The following is a 22,134-nucleotide window of genomic DNA, read 5'->3' as shown; positions in this document are numbered from 1 at the left end:
ATGGTATAGTCTACTGCACACCTAAGCTCTACGGTAGTAATTTTATGAGACCACTGTCGTATATGTGGTCATTGACTGAAACATTGTTATGTGGCACATGACTGTATGAGTTTAGTGCTATCAATTTCCCTGTAAGCATTACTTTAGCTACATCCCACAAATAGATTGCGATGTAGAGTAAAGCAAAAACTAAACAAAAGCAAACATACATTATCTTTGAAAATCCTTAGGAAGACTAAAAAGAAAAACTCCTGTTTTACCTATACTCTACTCACAACACTTCAACTAAAGGAAAACACTGTTTCCTCTTCCCACAAAATACTTCTGATGTTTGGGAGTTTTCCCCACACCACCCAATTCTCCAATAGTCTCCGGACACCAGCTGGGTGTCCTACAGTTCAGTTCTGACACTAACTACCCAAGTTAGTGCAGACCCCACAGTTAAGGGCTGAGTTCCACAAGACTGCCTCCCGCTTCAGACACCAACTGCAAGTCCACATCTCTCATACTTCTGACTGACTGGTTGTAAATTGGGGGTTCCCAGGACCCCCTCCTTGGGTTTGACAATTTGCTAAAACAGCTCACAAAACTTTGTAAAACAGATTGCTTACTAGATTACCAGTTAATTATAAAAGGATACAACTCAGGAACAATCAGATGAAAGAGATGCATAGGACAAGGTACAGGGGAGAGGTCAGGGAGATTCCATGCCTTCTCTGGTAGTGCCACCCTCCCAGCACCTCAATATGCTCATCAATCTAGAAGCTCTCTGAACTCCTTCAGCTAGTGTTTTTGTGGAGACTTCGTTATGTAGGCATGATTGATTCAATCGTTGGCCATTTGTGATTGAACTCGATCTCCAGCCATTCTCCCCTCCCTAGAGTGAGAAGGAGGGGACGAGAGAGGTACGTGGAAGTGGGGAACAGAAAGTTCCAACCTTCTAACCTAGGGAAACAACGTTCTGTGGCAACCATCACCACATCCTTAGAGGTAGTCCAAAAGTCACCTCATTAACATAAACTCAGGTGTGGTGGAAAGGGGCTTGTTAAGAATAACAAAAGATGCTTCTTTTACATTTGCTGTCCCTGTGCTATTTCAGGAACTGGGGAGAAAAGCCAAATATTATAACAAAAGATGCTCCATTCACTCTTATCACTTAGGAAATTACAAGGGTTTTAGGAGCTATGGCCAGGAGCTGGGAGGAAGACCAAATATATACATATTCTTATTATATCAGGATATCATGGAAAATAAACATAAGAGATGGAGAATCTGTTGGTAAAAACAACACAGCCATTCAGGGCCTGAGAGAATGGCTGTGTGGTTGGGGTTCTACTGGAGGCTGAGATACAGCCCAACCTCTTCTCATCAAGCTGAATGCCAACTGTGGCTCCTTAGAAGGTATACCATTTTCTAACTTGCCTGAAGGTGCCCTATAGCTGTTCTGCCAACGTGTCCCTTCTCTGTGGGAACAGATCACAGGTTTTGTTGTTCTTCTTTTTTCTGTGGTGAGGAAGATTCGCCCTGAGCTAACATTTGTTGCCAATCTTCCTCTTTTTGCCTGAGGAAGATTGGCCCTGAGCTAATATCTGTGCCAATCTTCCTCTATTTTATATGTAGTTCACTGCCACATCATGACTTGATGAGTGGTGTAGGTCTGCACCCAGGATCCAAACCTGCGAACCTGGGCCACTGAAGTGGAGCACACCAAACTTAACCACCGTGACACCAGGCTGGCGCCCAGATCACAGTTCTTTTAGTTTGGCTTAAGATGAAGCAGTTGGCTTGCTTTGAGGAGCCATGTGGGACAAAATAAAGAGATGTTTTTATGTTGAGGTGCTCTTGTCACATGAAGCTAGATGATAATCTTTGGTTTGTAAATTTGGTAAATATTTCCTTCTGCTTTATTGCTTATCTTTTAACTTGGTTTATTGTATCTGATTGTCTTCCTTTATTGCTATGATTTGTGTTTTACTTAGTAAGGCCTTCCCCATTCCAGAGGAATAAAAATATTCTTCTATATTTTCTTCTAGTACTTACAGAGTTTTATTTTTTACATTTATATATTTAATCCATCTGGAATTTATTTTTTATATATGGTATGAAAAGTTTCACTTTACTTCTTTCCAATATATAGCCAATTATCCTGACACCATTTATTGAGTAACTCATCTTTTCTCAACTGATTTGAAATGCCACCTTTATTATACTATATATAATATATATAATACTATATATATACACTATATATAATATGTAATACTATATATATAATATGTATAATATATAGTGTATGTATATACTACATATAATGCTATAAACATATATATAATACTAAAATTCATATATACACACGAGTTTGTTTTGACTCTCTATTTCATTTCATTCGTTTGTCTACTTCTGCACCAGTATCCCCCGTTTTAATTGCTATTGCTTCATAATATGTTTTGATCTTTGGAAGGATGAGTCTTTATTCTTTTGTTTCAAATATTGCTTGGTGTCTCACATTTTATTTTCCACGTAAACTTGGGATCACTTTGTCCAGTTAAAAAAAAAAAACTATTGAATTTATAGATTAACTCGAGGAGAATGGGCATCTTTACAACAGTAGTCTGTCTATCCAGGAACACAGTAGGATTCTATATTTATTCAAGTCCTATTTTATGTCCTTCATATATTAAGCATTTCAGATACATTATGGCATTTTGAATTTTTGCAACAACCCTGTGAGGTAAGGGATGCTATTCCCATTTTATCTTTTTATTTTATTTTATATTTTTTAAGTTTGAAAATAGTTTTTTGACATATAATTTACACATATACAGATCCTCAGAACTTAAGTGTACCCTTCAGTCAGTTTGACAGCTTCATATCAAGATACATTATGTTTTTATCATCCCATCCCTTTGTGCCCCTTCTCAGTCAGCTCCCTGCATTGAGAAGCAACCATTGATCTGATTTATTTTGCTACTGGCTATGTTTGCCTATTCTAGAATTTCATATAAATGGGACCATATACCGTACTTTTTGGTCCTGGCTTCTTTCACTCAGTGTATTATTTTTGAGATTCATCCATGTTGTTGCTGTATCAGTAGTTGGATCTCTTTTATTTTTGAGTAGTATTCCATTGTACAGATATGCCAGTTGGTTGATTCATTCTTCTGTTGATGCACATCTGGGCTGTTTCCAGTTTTTGACTAGTATGAATAAAGCTGCTATAAACATTCTTGTGCAAAGGTTTTTGTGACTATTCCCATTTTAAAGATGAGGAACTTAAGGCTCAGAGAGTTTATGTAATTTGTATGAGGCCAAATCCTATCAGAAGCAAGGTCTGTCAGATACTAATACCCTTTCCATTACACCACCTTATCAATCGGTTATTTATTTTATTTATTCTTCATCCAAAAAATTTCCTGAATATTGGTTTTGATCTGGGGAGAAAGAAGAGAATATGACCTCATTAGAGACACTAGGAGAAAGGAGGGTATGTAACTGATGGGGTAAAGTAAGCATTTATTATTTTGGTTGCTGAGCATGAAGCACTTTTTGTATTTTCAGAAATAACCCAGATAAGGAGGAGCAGCTCTGCTTTCCACTTTAGAAGCCAAACCAGGGGAAAAATGTCCTCTTCTCACTTTCTGACACTCTGTGGATGGACATGTGATCTAGGCTTAACCATATGCTGCCATCTGGAATTTTTCATCTGGAGGGAGTGGTGGTCAGATGGCGCTCATTCACAGTGGCTGTGGTGGAATTGAGAGACTAGTATTGGGTGACAGGGCCTTCAGCAACAGCAGAAGTAGGATATTCACATCACCAGGATAATGGATGTGCCTTGGTTTATGCTCAAGCCTAGATCCTCAGTATCCTCATCGTTTATGGCAGCTACTGATACTTTTCCAATTAAATTCTTTGCTGCTATATCAATTAAAGTTGTTTCTATTGCTTGTGGCTAAGAACTTTGACTAGTATAGAAATTAGCACAGGGGCACAGGCCACAGACCTTCAGGGAAATGGGGAGACTGGGACTGATTCTCTGGCTTAGCTGGGGCTAAAGCTGGTGACATTCCAGCTGGTATCAAGGTCTGGGCATTTGAAACAGCTAATTAAAGTATCACCTGTGGTCGCCTGTAAGAAAATGCTGTTATGTTGTCTGGAATTCACTTTAAAACACTTCAGTTTTAAACATGTAATATAGAGGTGTGTTATTTAGTTTTAATCCATTTCCTAAGGGCATTAGTTAACATTTGAAATACCACGATCAGGAATACACCCTCTTGGGGTTAGTTAGTTAACTTTGGAACATCAGTTAAGAGCCTCACTCCAAAACATTATCCATCTTTCCCCACATTTAATGCCACATTTATCATATATTAAATTTTCTTACATTTATGAATCTATTACTATACTTCGTATTCTGTTCTATTGATATACTTGTCCACTTTTGCATCAATACCACAGTTTTTTAAAAATAACTGTGGTGTTTTGATATATAGTAGAGAAATACTCCTGCATCGTGTTAATTTGCGGTGGATTGAACTGGTCCTGGTGGTGAGATTCTGGTTCTAGAGTGGGCAAAAGAGAAAAGCCAGATCACTTACAGAATGTCATCAAGGATTAGTCCTGTAGGGATGTGCTACATATTATGATGGCCCTAGACTTGCATACAGTATTTCAGACATGACAAATGTAAAGTAGAAGGAGATTTTTTACCTTCTTTGCTCAGAGTTCTGATTTCTATTTGTGTAGATTTCTATTAGTGTAACTCCTTTCTTTGGGGAACTACTTTTCCTCCATTTAAAAGTGTGCTTTGAAGCTCATGAAAACTATTGGTTATTTTATGAGCATAAACTGATATATTAGCTCTCTCCCATCCTGTCTTGTATAGTTAAAAACTCAGTAACCTATACTTTATTACAATAATAGATATTAGAGGAGAAAAATTACACAATATCCTAACACAGAGATTGCTTTCATTTTTCTGTTTTTGTGCAATTTTTATTCATAATTCTTGCTCAAAATATACATAAGCAAGTATAATTTTGCAATTACAGGGATAGAATACAAAGTAATTTATTTTATGTTTTTATCACATACTATAAGATTTTTTTTTTTGTGTGAGGAAGATTAGCCCTGAGCTAACATCCGATGCCAATCCTTCTCTTCTTGCTGAGGAAGATTGGTCCTGGGCTAACATCCGTGCCCATCTTCCTCTACTTTATATGGGCTGCCGCCACAGCATGGCTTGACAAGTGGTGTGTCGGTGCGCCCGGGTTCCTCACCTGCGAACCCCGGGCCACCGGAGCGGAGCATGCACTTTAACGGTTATGCCACCAGGCTGGCCCCCTGTAAGATTTTTTTCTGTTGTTATATTGTCTTTAGAATAATACTGCTTCCTTTTAAAATCTCCTCCTCTTTTTTAATCTGCATAATGTAGTTGCTATATATCAAATTACTAAATATTATCATTATTGTAGATTTGTCTCCAAGTTTTTGCTATTATAAGCAGTGCTGTAACGAGCTTCTTTTTGCATTTGGCATTTTCTTCTCTTTAGATTATTTTTTCAGGATAAATCTCCAGGAATAGAGTTACTGTGTCAAGGAGAATAAATAGTTTATGACTGTTGAAACACTTGCCCAATTACTTTCAAAAGTATTACATGAATTTATAAAATATGAATGGGTCATGTTCACTATAAACTTACAAACATTAGCTATAATCATCTTTTGACATTTTTGAGAGGTTAGTTTTTATGTCTCTAGAAACAAGACTATATTTGTTCCTGTATTTATCAAATTTTATTCTCTTAGCTTTAACTAGTTATCTCAGGCTGTCAAGATGTTTTTGAAATCTGATTTGGTTATTCAACTCATTAGCTGTCATTCCCAACCTTGTTCCAATTGCCATTCCAATAAGCTACAGCTTTAGCTTCCTCATGTAAGTAACTGATAAATCATTCACTAGAAAATAGTTCAATATGATGCATTTTAGCTTACCCCAAAGACCTTCTTTGTGGGTAACATTAACCCATTAATCAACTATTGTTACATGCCATTGTTGAACCAGTCTTCATTTTTCCTTTAACTAAGCTATCCTGTAGGTCTCTAGTCAATCTAATCCAATCCAATTAAATTTATTTCTCGTTTTTTGAGCTCCAAATGTCAAGATATGTACTAGGCAGCAGAGAGTCTGCCAAATAGCTTGTTGTCAATGAGGTTCATCAGGCATTCCTGGATTTACCAATTGAGTAACTTTGTTAAAAAAGGGACATGTGGTTGGTAGGGCATGAATTGTTATTAGTTGATTTATGTTGTCCTATGGTGGAAATGTTGGTTGCTCCGCCAGGGGAGTGGGTGGCACTAGGCCAAGGGATTAAGCAACAACAAAATTAGGGGTGGGCAAGTGGAGTGGAACTGAGAAGTTGTTGCTTAACCATGTGCGAGGGGTTAAACCAGAAGTTCATAAGAATGGTGGACTAATTGCAGGGAAATTGAGGTCAGAAGTTGGAGGTGGAAATGAAAGAGTGGTAGTCAAGAAGTTTACCATCTTTGGACACTGAGTTTACTGGAGTGAGCAAGAATTTGTTTTGTAAATCCCCCACTACTCTCCACCCTTACTTTCCAGCCCTAGCCTGTCCAGGGCTCTATTCATCACCTGCTCCTTGGCAGGCCCCTTGTGATTAGTGTCTTTCAATATTTATAAACTAGTGTTTAATTATTCTGCTCAGCATTTGTGAAGTTCAGTACCAATCTCACTTAAGTAAATACTCCAGAATCTCTCCTTTTACATAACTGAAGCCCAATTCCAGTCTTCTGTCTCTTCTCTTACTCTCCAAATATTGACAACAATTTTCCAGTCATGCCTGCAAATTCTTCCCAGAGCTCTAATGTGATTTACCTGAGTCTGGAAATAAAACTCTTTTGGAAAAAATGGATGCTCTCAATATATCTTCACCTATCTTGGGCTTCGATTTCTTTTATTAAAAAGTTCATTTCTTCCATTATAAAGGTGATACATACTCATTTTAGAAAAATTAATCAATACACATAGAGAGGGGAAAATATTATAGTTCTACCATAAAAATTCTACATTGTAAAGATTTAGTTGTACTTCCTTTCAGTATTTTTCTCTTCATGCATTCATTACTGAACACCCACAATCACCTGGACATTGTACCAGTTCCTGGAATTGCTGTGGTAAACAAGACAGACATGGCTCTTACAGTATAGCTGTGGGAAAAGGACATAAAAATAAACAAATAAGAATATCCAGGAAGATGGAGTAAAAGTATTTTTCCCTGTTTACTCCCCTAAGTATGACTAAAACCCCCAATCATTATATGTAAAACAAACATAAGAAAACTCTGAAAGGTGGAGAAAAGAAGGCAGACAAGGTCAAGACCGCAGAACCCAAGGAACCACATATATCCAGACTGGGTGCTGGAGAAGTTAGGAACCTGGAAATGACAACAGGTACAGACATAAAATAGCTCCAACAAAAGTCTCCTCTGTCTAGCCAAAGGACTAGAAAGACAGAAAACTTTAAGACATTAAATGCTCTACTCCAGCCAAACACCACAGAAAGAACTGTGGCCCCAACCCTACCCATGCTATCAAAGGTCAGGGGAAGCATAGACTTTTACCGTCAACGGGCTGTAATGAGACTGCCCAAACCTCTTCCCTCCTCCCATGGCAGTATGGTGTCAGAGAAAACCAAGTAGAGAGCAGTGACTTTGATCCCTACCAGGTGGTAATGAGGCTCACCCCTCCTCCCTGCAGTGTCAGTGAAGACTATGCGAGGATCCTGGATATCAACTCCCACCCAGCAGTAAAAACCCATCCCTCTCACTCCCCATTGGGGTGGTATCAGAGGAAAGCTAGTAGGAAGGCAGGACTTTTACCACCACTCATCACTAACAAGGTCCGGTGGTAATGTGGTGTCAGTGGAGGCCACATAGGGGAACAGTAAAGAGGCACTCCTACCCCTCGCATCCAGAATAGTATTAGCAGAAACCCTTCCACCCAGCAGTAACAAGAGCATCTCCTCCCCCTTGGGTGTCAATGGAAACCAAGTGGAAAATCTGGACTTTTACCACTACCTGGCAGTAACAAGGCAGCACCACCCTTTTCCCTACCAGAGTAGTGTCAAAGGAAGCCAGCTAAAACAGAGAGTTTAAATAAGATCCAGAGTCTTATATTATGCTACTCAAAATGTCCAGATTTCAATAGAAAGTCACTTGTCATACCAAGAACCAGTAAAATCTCAACTTGAATGAAAAGAAGACAATCAACAGCTTCCAACACCAAGATGGCAGAGATGTTAGAGATGCAAATATTTAAAAGCAGCCATCGTATAAAGGCTTCAATGAGCAATTGTGAACACACTTGAAACATATGAATGAATCGAACATCTCAGCAAAGAAATAGAAGATATAAAGAAGAACAACACGGAAAATACAACAACAAGAAAAATTTGCTGGATGGGCTCAATAGCAGAATGGAAGGAACAGAAGAAAAATCAGTGAACTTGAAGAATGAACAATAGAAATGACCTGCACTGAACCACAGAGAGAAAAAAGATAAGAAAAGAACCTTGGAAACCCGTGGGACTATAACAAAAAAATCTAAAATTCATGTCATCAGAGTCCCAGAAGGAGAGGAGAAAAAGGATTAGGCTGAAAAGTACCCAAATAAACAATGAGTGAAAACTTTATAAGCTTGGCAAAAGACATGAACCCACAGATTCAAGAAGCTGAGAAAATTCCAACCAAGATAAACCCAAAGAAATCCACACCAAGACACATCATTGTCAAACTTCTGAAAACTACAGACAAAGAAAAAAATCTTGAAAGTAGCTTTGAAACACATTAGCTATATGGGGCAAACAATTAGAATGACAGTAAATTTCTCATTAGAAATCATGAAGGTCCAAAGTTAGTGGCACAACATTTTCAAGTGCTGAAAAAAGAACTATTAACACAGAATCCTATATCCAATGAAAATATCCTTCAGGAGTGAAAGAAAAATCAAGACATTATCAGATGAGAGAAAAGAGAGAGAATTTGTCATTAGCAGACGACCATAAGAGAATAACTAAAGAAAAATTTTCAAACAGAAAGAAAATGATAATCTTAGAACATCAGGAAGAGGGCAAGAACAATGGATAGAGTAAAAATATTGGTAAGAACAACACATTTCCTTCTGATCTTGAGTTTCCTAAATGAAGTTTGATGCTTGAAGCAGAAATTATAACACTGTTTGATGTGGTTTGAAATATATGTGGAGGAAACATTTAAGACAATTAAAATATAAATGGGGAAAGATAAAGGGAAGTAAAAGGAGGTAGTGTTTCTACATGTCATTTCAACTGGTGAAATGTAAATACCAGTAAACTGTGATGTTATGTATATGTTATGTAATACCTAGAATGACTACCAAAAAACTATACAAAGAGATACACTTGAAACACTATGGCTAAATAAAAATGAAATTCTAAAAAAATGTTCAAATATCTCACAGAAGGGCAGGAAAAGAAAATAGAGAAATGAAAAACAGATAAAAGAACAGAAAATAAAAATAAATGGCAGGCTTAAGCTCTAACACATCAATAATTACATTAAATGTAAACTGTCTAATTATACACATTAAAACATAAAGACAGGCAGGATGAATTAAGAAACATGACCCAACTACATGCTATCTACAATAATCTCACTTCAAATATAACAATACATGTAGACTGAAAGTAAAAGGATGGAAAAATATGTATCATGCAAACATCAATCAAGAGAAGCAATAGTGGCTATCTTAATATCAGACAAAGTAGAGTTCAGAGCAAAGAAAATGAACAGGGACAGAGAGGGACATTAACAGGGATAAAGAGGGTCAGAGAGGACATAATGATAAAAGGGTCACTCCACCAAGAAGACATAGACATCCTAAATGCGTATGCACTGAACATCAGAGCTGCAAAATAAGTGAAGCAAAGACCAAAAGAACTGAAAGGAGAAATAGGTAAATCCACAATTATAGCTGGAGACTTCAACATCCTTCTCTCAACAACTGATAGAACAACCAGGCAGAAAATCAGTAAGATTACAGAAGAACTTAATAACACCATCCATTAAGAGGATCTAATTGACATTTAAAGAACACTCCACCAAACAACTGTAGAATACACATTCTTTTTAAGTACCCACAGGGCACATATGAAGGTAGGCTATGTCTTGGGCCATAAAACAAACCTCAACAAATTTAAAAGAGTTGAAATAATACAAAGTGGGTTTTCAGGCCACAGTGGAATCAAAACAGAAATTAATAATACAAAGATAACGGGAAAATCAACAAACATTTGAAAACTAAGCAATATACTTTTAAATAATCCATGCATCAAAAAAGAAGTCTCAAAGGAAATAAAAAAAATACATTGAACAAAATGAGAAAGAAAATATAATGTATCAAAATCTGTAGGACACTGCTAAAGCAGTGCCAAGAGGGAAATTTAGAGCAGTAAATGCTTACATTAGAAAAAAAGAAAAATCTCATGTTAATTATCTAAACTCCCATCACAAGAAACTAGAAAAAGAAGAGCTAAATAAACCCAAAGTAAGAAGAAATAAGAAAATAATAAAAATAAGAGAAGAAATCAATGAAATTGAAAAGAGAAAAAAACAATAAAGAAAATCTTTGAAACAAAAGCTAGTTCTTCCAAAAGATCAATAACATTACCAACCTCTAGTATGGCTAACAAAGAGAAAAAGTAGTACAGACAATTCTTCAAACATAAATTTCACAACTTAGATGAAATGGACCAATTCCTTCAAAAGAAAAAACTACCACAACTTACCCAATATGAAATATGCAATTTGAATTTCCCTACAACTATTAAGAAAATTAAATAAATAATTTAAAAAATTCCCAAAGAAGAAATTTCCAGGTCCATATGGTTTCACTGGAGAATTAAAACCAATTCTATGCAATCCCTCTTAGAAAATAGAAGAGGAAGGAGCACTTATAATTTTATATAGCTGGAATTACTTTATACTAAAACCAAGAAAAGTCAATACAATGAAAGATAACTACAGACCAATATTCCTCATGATTATAGACATAAAAATCCTTAATAAAATATTAACAAATAAAATTCAGTGATATTTAAAACCAATTATACACCATGACCAAGTGGGGTTTATTCCAGGCATGCAAGGCTGGCTTAATATGTGAAAAACAATCAATGTAATCCACTATATTAACAAGCCAAAATCACATGACCATATAAATTGATGCAGAAAAGCATTTAACAAAATTCAAAATGCATCATGAAAAGAGTCTCAGAAAACCAGGAATAGAGCAAAACTTCCTCAACTGCTGAAGAGCTACTACAAAAAAACCTACAGCTAGCATTATACTTAGTGGTTAATCACTTAATGCTTTCCCCATAAAGTCAGGAACAAGACAAGAATGCCCACTTTTACCACTCTTATTCAACGTTGCACTGAATCTTTTACCCAGTGCAATAAGGCAAGAAAAAGAAATTAAAAATATACAGGTCCCAAAGTAAGAAATAAACTGATCCTATTTGCAGATGATATGATTGTCTACATAGGAAATCTCAAAAAATCTACAAAGAAAACTCCTAGAAATAATAAGTGAGTTCAAAAAGGTTGCAGGATACAAGATAAGCAAATAAAAATCAACTATGTTTCTATATACTAGCAATGAACATGTGGACACAAAAATTAAAAATTGCTCAAAATATGAAATATTTAGATATAACTCCAACAAAACACATATAGGATGTGTATGCTGAAAACTATAAAATGCTGATGAAAGAAATCAAAGACCTTCATAAATGAAGTGACTTACTGTGTTCATGGATTAGAAGACTCAACATAGTAATGATGTCAATTATCCCCAAACTGATACACAGATTTAATGCAATTCCTTTCAAAATCCCAGCAAGACTATTGGTAGATATAAACAAGGTTATCCTATAATTTATACGGAAAGGCAAAGGAACTAAAATAGCTACAAGAATTTTGAAAATGAAGAATAAAGTAAGAGGAATTAGTCTACTAGATTTCAAGACTTATTATATAGCTACAGCAATCAATATTGTGTGGAATTGCTGTGGAGATATAGATAAATGGAACAGAATAGAGAATTCAGAAATAGATCCACATAAATATGGCCAACTTATTGTTGACAGAGGCACAAAAGCAATTCAATAAAGGAAGAACAAACTTTTTAACAAATGGTGTTCAAGCAAATAGTTATCCTAAGCAACAAATAAAAAAATTAAAAAAGACTTTCATACCTTATACAAAAATCAACTCAGAAGAGGTCATGGACTTAAATGTTAAACGTAAAACAACACAGTTTTTATAAAAAAAAATCTTTGGGATCTAGGGTTAGGCTGAGTTCTTAGACTTGACACCAAAAGCACGATCCATAAAAGAACAAAACCTGATAAAGTGAACTTTATCTAAATCAAAAACTTTGGGTCTGCAAAAGGTCCTCTTCAGAAGGTGAAAAGACAAGCTATAGAGTGGAGAAAATATTTGTAACCCACATATCTGACAAAGGACTAGCCTCTAGAATGTACAAACAACTCTCAAAACTCAACAGTAAAAAACCAAACGATCCAATTAAAAAAAGAACAAAAGACGTGAACAGACATTTCAACAAAGAAGATATACAGGTGACATAAAAGCACATGAAAAGATGTTCAACATCACTTTCCATCAGGGAAATGCAAATTAAGCCATGGTGAGCTATCACTAAACACCTATCAGACTGGCTAAAGTCAGATGCTGGTGACAGTGCAGAAAAAGTGCTCATCCACTGTATCGCTGGTGAGAATGTCAAATTTCACAGCCATCCTGGAAAATAGTTTGTCAGTTTCTTAAAAAAATTAAACATGCAAATACCATATGACACAGCTATCGAATCTCTGGGCATTTATTCCGAGAGAAATGAAAATTTAAGTTCGTTCAAAAATCTGTACATGAATATTCACAGTAGCTTTATTCAAAATAGTCAAAAACTAGAAGCCACTCACATGGCCTTCAGTGGTTGAACGGTTAAACAAACTGTGGCACATCCAAACCATAGAATACTACTTAGCAATAAGTAGGAACAAACTATTGATACCACAATATGGATGAATCTCAAGGAAATTATGCTGAGTGAAAGAAGCCATTTCAAAAGGTTACATACTGTATGATTCTATTTACATAACATTCTCGAAATTACAAAATTTTTTAAATGGAGATTATATTAGCAGTTGCCAGGGATGAGGACTGTGGATGAGGGTGAGCATAGGGAGAGAAGTGGGTGTGGCTCTAAAAGAACAACACAGGGATCCAATTAACAAAAAAACACACACAAATAAATGTGTAATTGCAATATGTGATTGATGATAGAAAAGTAAAGAAGCGTGCTTTACTGGAATACCAAGTTACACAAAGTTGGGAGTGACAGCTGATGACTCAAAAGATAGGATCAGAATTCAAAAGTGTGTAACAGCCTGGAATAATGGACCAAAACCAATGGGATAAAATATAATGAGTTTTAATATAAAGTCTTATTTTTATATACATAAAAACTATCTCTAAAATTTAAGTGATAAAATTCCTGTTCTTACCTTTGAGAATTTAGGTCCTTTTAGCTATCAATTGTAGTGAAAATCATCTAAGAAAGATCATGAATAAGACAGTCTTTTTCCTTTTCTCTTTCTCTAACAGTCCCACCTCTCAGCCCCTGTAGAAGGCAGACAAAATTTTGAACCACAAAGGGAGTTCAAGAGTCAGTTCTAATCATGTATTAAGCTGAAAATGTTCACAAGAATATTGATCCTACTCCTTTGTCTGGTAAAGAACAGGGTGAGAAAATTTGTTAATTGTGATCATCTTTTTCTTTTATTATTAAAAAATCATCCTTTCAGTGCATTTGTGACAGAGATTTTCAAGACACCTAGACTTGAGATATAATTGCTATGAAATGCAACTTTAAGTTATCAAAAAGTCTGGTTTGTGAAATTGGTTCTCTTGCTTGATAATTTCTTACCCTGGGTAATAATATTCATACTGATTTTTCTGATTTCTGAAGGTATAAATACCTGTAATGAAAAGGGCACATATGATTTCTTTATTAGCTATAACATCGTATAAGGTAAAATAAACTAATGACACAGGTAGATTTCTTATCTTAAAATATTGTGTATGAGTGATTACTGTCATGTCATTATCTTATCTCTGGACCTCTTGTTTTATGAAATAAGAACTCTCCTGATTGTGTAAGGTGTTATTCTTGGTTGGCTTTTCTGTTAATTGTGTTCCAAATCATACTGATTCAAATTTACTCCAGATTAAATTAATTATTAATTAATTGAAAAAAGACTTTAAAATAACTATATTTAGTAGTTCTTAATAATATGTCTAGGCATGTCTTAAATGTGCCTAAACTTATTACTGTGAAACTGTAGGACATCAACGATACAGACAGACTCTTCAAAGAAGTCAGAGAGAAATGGCTGGTTTTATGCCAGATGACAAAGGAGTAATATCGAAATGTTTAAGGAAAATGACTGTTCACCTAGAGATTTTATACCCTGCTAATTTATCATTCAAGAGTGAAGACAAACGAAAGAGATCTTAAGACATATATACGGATTAGGGAGTTTTACTATCATAGACACTCAAAAAAAAGAACTATCAAAAAAAAAAAAAATGTGCTTCAACAAGAAGAAAAATGAACCTAGAAGGAAATCATGGGATATAAAAAACAGCTGTAAGGATAGAAACTGATAAAAATATATTGGTAAATTTAACTGCTGATGGAAGAAAACATTTTTGCTGTTGTTTAAAAATGTAAAAACAAAAACCAAGCCTTAATGCAGGAATGACTGGATGGAAGGGAGATAATGTTCAGTAGGTAGTGTGTGCAAAAATCCATGTTGTGTTTAGGAGGAAAATAGAAATATTAAATAACTTCAGAATCTAAATAACTACAGAAAGATCTGTAATTAGATATGTGTGTTTAAAAAAATAAGAGTAACTGCAAGGAGAATTGACTATAATCTATAGCTTCCAAAATAGCAGCAGGGTGGGGGGTACTAAAGACAGGAAAAGAGATTTAAAAAAGACATAAAGGGAAAAGTTGATAAATAGAAAAAACAAGATGGCTAAAGTAAGTCTGATTATATCAATAATCACAAAAAAAAGGTAAAAAGTAAATAGACTAGCATCATTTGTTGAAAGACAAATCACCACGTGCTGCTTGTACAAGGACTCTGATAAGAAAACCACATAGATTGAAAATAAAGGGCTTGAAAGAGGTATTCTGGAAAAAAATTAACCAAAGAACGCCAGGGTATAATATCAAAATAGAATTTAAGGCAAAACCCTTAATTTGGGAAAGAGGAAAACTACATAATATTAAAGGAACGATCTATTAAGAAAGTAATTTTCATTTTGTTAATATTATAGTTACAATAAGAAATATAAAATTCACAATATTATAAAATTTTAAATACTGACTTTTAAAAATTTTACAAATAAAACATTTTCCCACTTTTAAATGAGAAATGAGCCTTTATCACATATAACACTTGAAATTACTGGACACATTCCAGCTGAAGATTTGTAATGGCAGTAATTTCAAATTCTTGATAATCACCATCAATGAAAAACTTCATTCACATAAGAAGATGATAAAAATTAAAGCAAAATGTTTACAACCATACAAAATTTTGCAACTGTTGAAATTATATTTGAAGACCCTGATAATTCTTCTTTCTGTTTCATTATTAGCAAATGCAATGTTGAAATTTCTTGTAATATTGAAATACAAACGAATATCAAAGGCAATCAAATGTTTCATATGGAGTTTAAAAAATGATGCAGCTCTACTTGACAAATCACACGTGTATTGTTAGACTAGTCACCCCTGCAGCTGCTCTGGTGCCACTAAAAGGGCACATCAGCCACAAATGGACAGAAGTGACCAAAATTTGTAAAGCAGAGAGTCGGGGCTGCTGCCTGGAGCCATGTCTGCCAGGAGCCCCAACTGAGCCTCTCTGGTCCCCACCCTCTACGAGAGCCTTGGCTGTGTTCCGACTCCTGGGCGCCTGGAACATGAAGGAACTCCTCTCCAATTCCAGAGACCCTCGTCCTTGACGGGCTGCTGTGAGCTCCACAGCTGGTTGGTGATGCCGATGTCCACGGAGACACCTCCTGGTCTGGGCTTAGCACATTACCATAGAACGCAAGGGCTGGATGGAGGCTGCGTGCTCACTGCCTGTAGGGGCCACCAGGTAAGCTTCCCGGATGAGGGTCTGCCCTCCAGGAACCCAGGTTGTGTATGATTAGGCCCCACCCAGCTGTCCCAAGGGCTGAAGAAGTCAATATGTTACAACACACCCAAACTTATTCATAGTTCACAGCTGAGAAGTTCTGAAACCGAGAATTTATAGGGAACTTTGATAAAAGCTGACCACGTGCAAGCTCATAATAGAATTATTAGCCAATATGAAAGAAATGGTATCACACAGACCACATTCTCTGACCTCAATTTATTAAATTAAAAATCATCTTTATATTGATTTTTTGGGGAAAAAAAACCAAACATGTTTTTGGAAACTAAAAAAATTGCTAAATGCCTTATGAGTTAAAAATGAAAGCAGAACAAAAATTACAAAGTAATTAGAACTGATTGAAAATGAAAGCATAAATCCTTGATCTATGGTCCAGAATTCTGAAATCCAAAGGAATCTGAAAACTGAAACTTTTGTTCGTAACTCATTTGGTGGCAAAACCTGACCTTGGGCTATTCACAGTCTTAATTATCCCACGTCTGGCAAGATGGATGAAGGAAAAAAAACAAGAAAAGGCACAAAGAAGCAATATTAGCAATAACAACAACAAAAGACATAACTAAATAGAACAGAGGATAACCATCACAAGGGAATATCTGGAGCAACTTTATGCCAATACATTTGAAAATTTGGACAAAATGGATAATTTTCTAGAAAATTAAGTGTTGCCAAAACTGACTTATGAAAAATAGAAACACTGAATAAACTTTAAAAGACACTGAATTATTAAAATCTCCTCTCTTCTCCAGCAGATTTCCAGAATAAGAAATACAAACGGCCAATAGACATGACAATACACTAAATTTCCATCATAACCAAGAAAACATAAACTGAAACAGGATTGGGCTAACATTTCCCACCCAGCCAATTAGTAAAAATTAAAAGTCTGGCAGTACCAAGTGTTGCAAAGGATGTGGAGAAACCAGCCCCCTCCCGTAATGTGGGTAGGAATGTAAATTGGCAAACCGATTTGTAGAGCAATTTGGCAATATCTAGAAAATGTATAGATGCTCTGATTCAGCAGTTCCGTTTTTAGGTATACATTTGGCCTGGAGAAATTTCAACACTTGTGCACAAAGGAACAGCACGGAGGTCAGAGTAGCTGGAGCAGAGGGAGTGAGGGGGAGCGTGGTGGGACCCACGGCAGAGAGGCAGTTGGGAGCCACGTCATGTGGAGTCTGGCAGGTCTTGGGCAGGGCTCTGCCCTTTTACTGGGCACCAGCTGGGGAGCTACAGGAGGGCTCTGGGTAGTGGAGGGACCGATGTTTTAACAGGCAGCTGAGCATACCCTGTTAAGGCAGACAGAAGCAGAGAAACAAGTTAGGCAAAAGTCCCACCCATGATGGTGGCTGGGCAAGGACGGTAGCAGCGGATGTGGGGACAAGCGGTCACATCCTGGATACAGCCCGGGCCTTGTGACTGATGCCAAGCACATGCATAGCACCAGCCTCACTCCCACACACTGCCCAGTTGGGTGGGTTAGACATTTTCAAACAGCAAACATGTCAACTCCCTTCAGTTTATACATGTTGGAAACCATCTCCACCTCAGGTGAGCAGCACTTCTTTCCTATTCCTTGTGGAAGTGAGGAGGCCACTACTGTTTCTGTTTGTTTAATTTTGACCATCTAAAGAATTGATGTTTGGGAAGGATTTCTAAAAGTGAAGAGGTCTGACAATTTCTAGTCACATAAAGCATGGAGTATCATGGAATGGAGTGCAAATCCACAAATGTATCATCAAAATCCTCAAGATCTTGAGAAAAGTAGTTAAAGAAACAAACAAGATGAAATTTTAAAGAATAATAATAAGGGGAGTTATGACTCTGGCTCCAGAGGCAGGAAAGGACTTCATTGCTTGGAGCATCTGCCCTCAAGGGGCAGATCTGTTCACTTACATTCTCCTATGAGCAGAGAGTCTCACTTTGCTCTCTCCAGGCACCAAGATGTTGACTCTAGATGGTTGGTTGGATGTCCTGAGTGTGGGACTTTATAAAGAAAATAAAGGAATTATTTGAAAAGAACTCGTCATTCTTTGAAATGCATGGATTTCAAAGCAGTTACTTTGAATATACATACATCAAATTACAAACACCAAAAGGCAACCCAGCAGCGTGCTTCTGTCACTCGAACTTGTGAGGTTAGGAACACACACCACCTTGGGCTGGTCTGAGCATGGCTGTGGGAGCAGATCACCAGGTAGATTTTAGTCTTACCTGCCCCATTGGCAGGAGCAGCACCCTTGTTTAGGACACAACCTACACAACTGTCCTTGCCCACCCCTCCTCCAATCTGCATCTTGGTAAAACCCAGAGCTCAGAGCAACCAAAGATTTCTTTGTTTTGGCTCAGTCTGCTTCCTCTTTTTTATCCTTGTTAATTTTTTTCGTTGTCTGCTCACCTCTTTCTGCATCCCACCCGAGCCACGCTGATTCACCCAAATTTAGGCTGGACTTGCCACTTCCTTTTATTAAGACTGACACATTAACTGCCAAGAGTGTCTTTCTTTTTGTAGTTTCACGAAGATCAGACTTTAAAGTAGATAATTTTCACCACTCTCTATGCAATGTTTTAGCTATTTTCCCCTTTAGATGCTTCACAGATCCATTTAAAGATAAGAACTCAGGAGCTGTCGTTTTCTTTTGCTACAGCTCTGCAAAATGTCTTCTCCTTCTCCCCCTCCTCTCCTCCTCTTTCCTCTCTTATTAAAGCCTTATGAATATTCTAATTTTGAGAGAGCAATGGGTTTAGTCCTGCCTGTTTGTGTGCATGAAAAGCTCTTAATAAATATAATGGTGGAATTTGAGGCTTGACAATGGATGTCGGGTTGCTATTTTGGTTGGGGATTCCACAAAACGGCACCATCGACGCAACCCGTATGCTACGTCACTCCACGGGGGGTTCAGAGCTGCTCTTAATTACTCACACAGGTCTCACATGGCTTCATTTTGATCTACTTTCTCAGTTACTTTTCTCTTTGATCTAGAAAGTTCCATTTTTTATCATGATAGCTTGAAGCTGGGAGGCATGAGCTTCAGTCCCATCTTTGCCGGTGAATGTGAGACATTGATCACTGCTTGTTACCCCAAAAGTAAAGAGGAAAATAGGGCTCTATCCTGGCTCTGTCTGTGGAATATGTACACTGCGTTAAAGAAAGAAAAGTAAAGGCGAGCCACCACCCTGGATGCTTTTTCTTCTGATGTCTCTTTTGCCTATTTCATTATGACTCTAAGGAAGTGGAGTGAGAGACGGACAAGGTTATGGAAATGATTCGTCTCTTTCATCAAATGGGGTTTTTACATGTTTCCGAGCCCTCCCTGATAGTGTTTCTCTAACTCGTCCTCGTTAAAGCAGAGGCTGACAAGCCCACCCAGAGAGTTTCTGGTTCAGTAGGTCTGGGCTGGGTGGGGCCCAGGACTGCTTTTCTAACAACACGCTGCTGATACTGTTGGTCTGGGGAATCACACTTTGAGAACGACTGCTCTATGACACTAGCTCAAAGCCTGTAACTCCTAAATTCCATACTCGCACCTTGACCTCTTCCCTACGCACCTGACTGACATTCCAAGCATAGGAGACCTCATTGAATCAGCACCTCACTTCAGCCACTTGGGGTAGGGGAAGGGCACCCCAATTAATTGGTCCAGGGGTGGGCACCTGACTCTAGCTGGGCCAGTGAACCGCTTCCAGGGTAACCTGGAGTTGAGAGTAGGAGATTTCAGCCTCGTGGCAGCTCTCTGTGACAGAAACCCTCAGCTGGTGGAAGTAGGAACAAAGCTCACTGGCAGCTACAGGAAGAGAGAGGCAGAGAAGTAGAGATGAGAGGAGGAGAGAGGAGACTCCTGTTTCCCGAGGCTCCCGTCGCTGTTGGCCACCCATTTGTGAGGTCCTGCCACACCTCTATCTTCGGCTTCCCTGGAGAGCCCCATATCCTTGAAATATATTCCTTTGTTGGCTTCAACCAGCAGTTTTCAAGTTCTAACGCACCTCGGCTTCCCCTGGAGGGCTTGTTATAATATATTGCTGAATGCTGCCTCCAGAATTTCTGATTCAGTAGGTCTGAGGTGGGGCCCCAAGAATCTGCATTTCTAACAAGTTCTCTGTTAACAAGACCCTGCTGATCTGGGGACCAAACTTTGAGAACCACTGGCTTAAAAGCAGCCTCCTCAGTATTTCTGCTTGTGTAATAAAAACTAGAGCATCACCTGAGCCTCATGCCCTTCCAGATGTCTATATAGTGGTTGACATATTTTAACTAGTCAATCCCCACAACAACCAATCCCTACAACAACCCTTTAAGGGAAGGGGATGTATAATTACTCTTTTATAGACGGGAGAGTCGTGGCATGAGAGGTTAAGTGACATGCCTGATGTCCCTCTCTCAGAGGGCACAAAGCTGGGAGTTTAGTCCAGGCCGTCTGACTTAGAAGCTCATGTTCTTAACCAGTGCTCTATTTTACTTCCCATTCTGGCCAAACTGGATCTGTGGCCACCCTCTGGACAAGGCCCAGACCCCAGCCCTCTGTGCCTTTGCTTACCCTGGCCCTGTCTGGAGTCCTTCTTTGCCATGGGCTTGGCCTGGTCATCATCAGAGGCGATTTCAAAGGCTCCTTCTCCCATGAAGCTCCTCCAGATTTCCTCATCTCTCCCTACTTCCAGTCCAAACTGTTGATAACATTTTCCTCCTGTGAGCATCCATCACACTTTATATTTGTCTGACTGGTTTTTGTCTTGGATCTTAGCTGCTTGTTTTCCCAGCTCCATTGCAGAGGCTGTGAGCTCCTTGAAGGCCAGGACTGATGCTTATTCATGTCTGTGTTCACCCGCCCCTCTACTCCCAGCACCGGCCTCAGGGCTCAGACACACTGGGCATTCAGCAGGTGCCTAAGTTGAATTAGAAGAAGAAACTGGCGTGTTCCTTGGTGCAGGCTGTACCCCCGGGAAATGAGTCTGCAGGGTGTTTATTAGGAGTGCTTAGGGATAACTCTGGTGGGAGGGAAGGAAAGGAAGTAGGACCAGGAAGAGGGAGGAGCAGGGCTGCAGTCTTAACAAAGGCCTCAGCTGACTCCACGGGGAGCTCTGGAGCTGGCAAGGCCCTGCAGACATGAAGAGATGAGGCAACGGATGAGGGCTGTTCTGGGAAGGGGGCACAACTTTGGGCAAGGCGGCTCTTTTCAGCCAAGGTGATTCCCAAAGAGAGCTGAGAGCTGAGGCTGTGTCGACAGCACTCCCAGCAGCAGGGGGGAATGAGCCCTCAGCTCTGAAGGGGAGCCTAGGGAGCAGCACAGTGACCACTGCAGCCCCTTAGATGACTCAGCCTGCCCTCCCGGCCTTGGTGTTCCCCTTCCAGGCCCTGCTGCCTGCTTTCTGCATTTTGGACTCTACTTGGACATTTGGGGTGGCCCCTGGTGTGGCAGATCACACCAGCTGACTGCCCCAAACCCATCTCGCCTCCTTCCTTCTGAGCCACAATTATGCTCAAGACAGCCTTCCTTGCAGCTAGAGGTGGCCGTGCAGTACCGCTCTGGCCAGTGAGACCAAAGTGGAAGTCTGCTGGGGATTCCTGCAAAATTTTTCTTTCTTTCCTCGTATTGTTGCTGCCCCTTCCTCCTTCTCTTAGTTTATTTCTTCTTTTTTCTTCCTGCTTAGAATGCAAATATGAGGGTGGCAGTGGTCCAGCCATCTGGAGCTCATGTAGCAACCAGCGGGACGAAAGTTTTACTCTAGGGATGCAGAGCCGAGAGCTGGATGCAGCAGCTGGG

This window comes from Ceratotherium simum, chromosome 5 (assembly GCF_057802395.1).
Source record: "Ceratotherium simum simum isolate JZ-2026a chromosome 5, ASM5780239v1, whole genome shotgun sequence".
Taxonomy (NCBI): domain Eukaryota; kingdom Metazoa; phylum Chordata; class Mammalia; order Perissodactyla; family Rhinocerotidae; genus Ceratotherium; species Ceratotherium simum.
The sequence above is the reverse complement of the archived record's forward strand: the minus strand, read 5'-3'. Positions refer to the sequence as shown.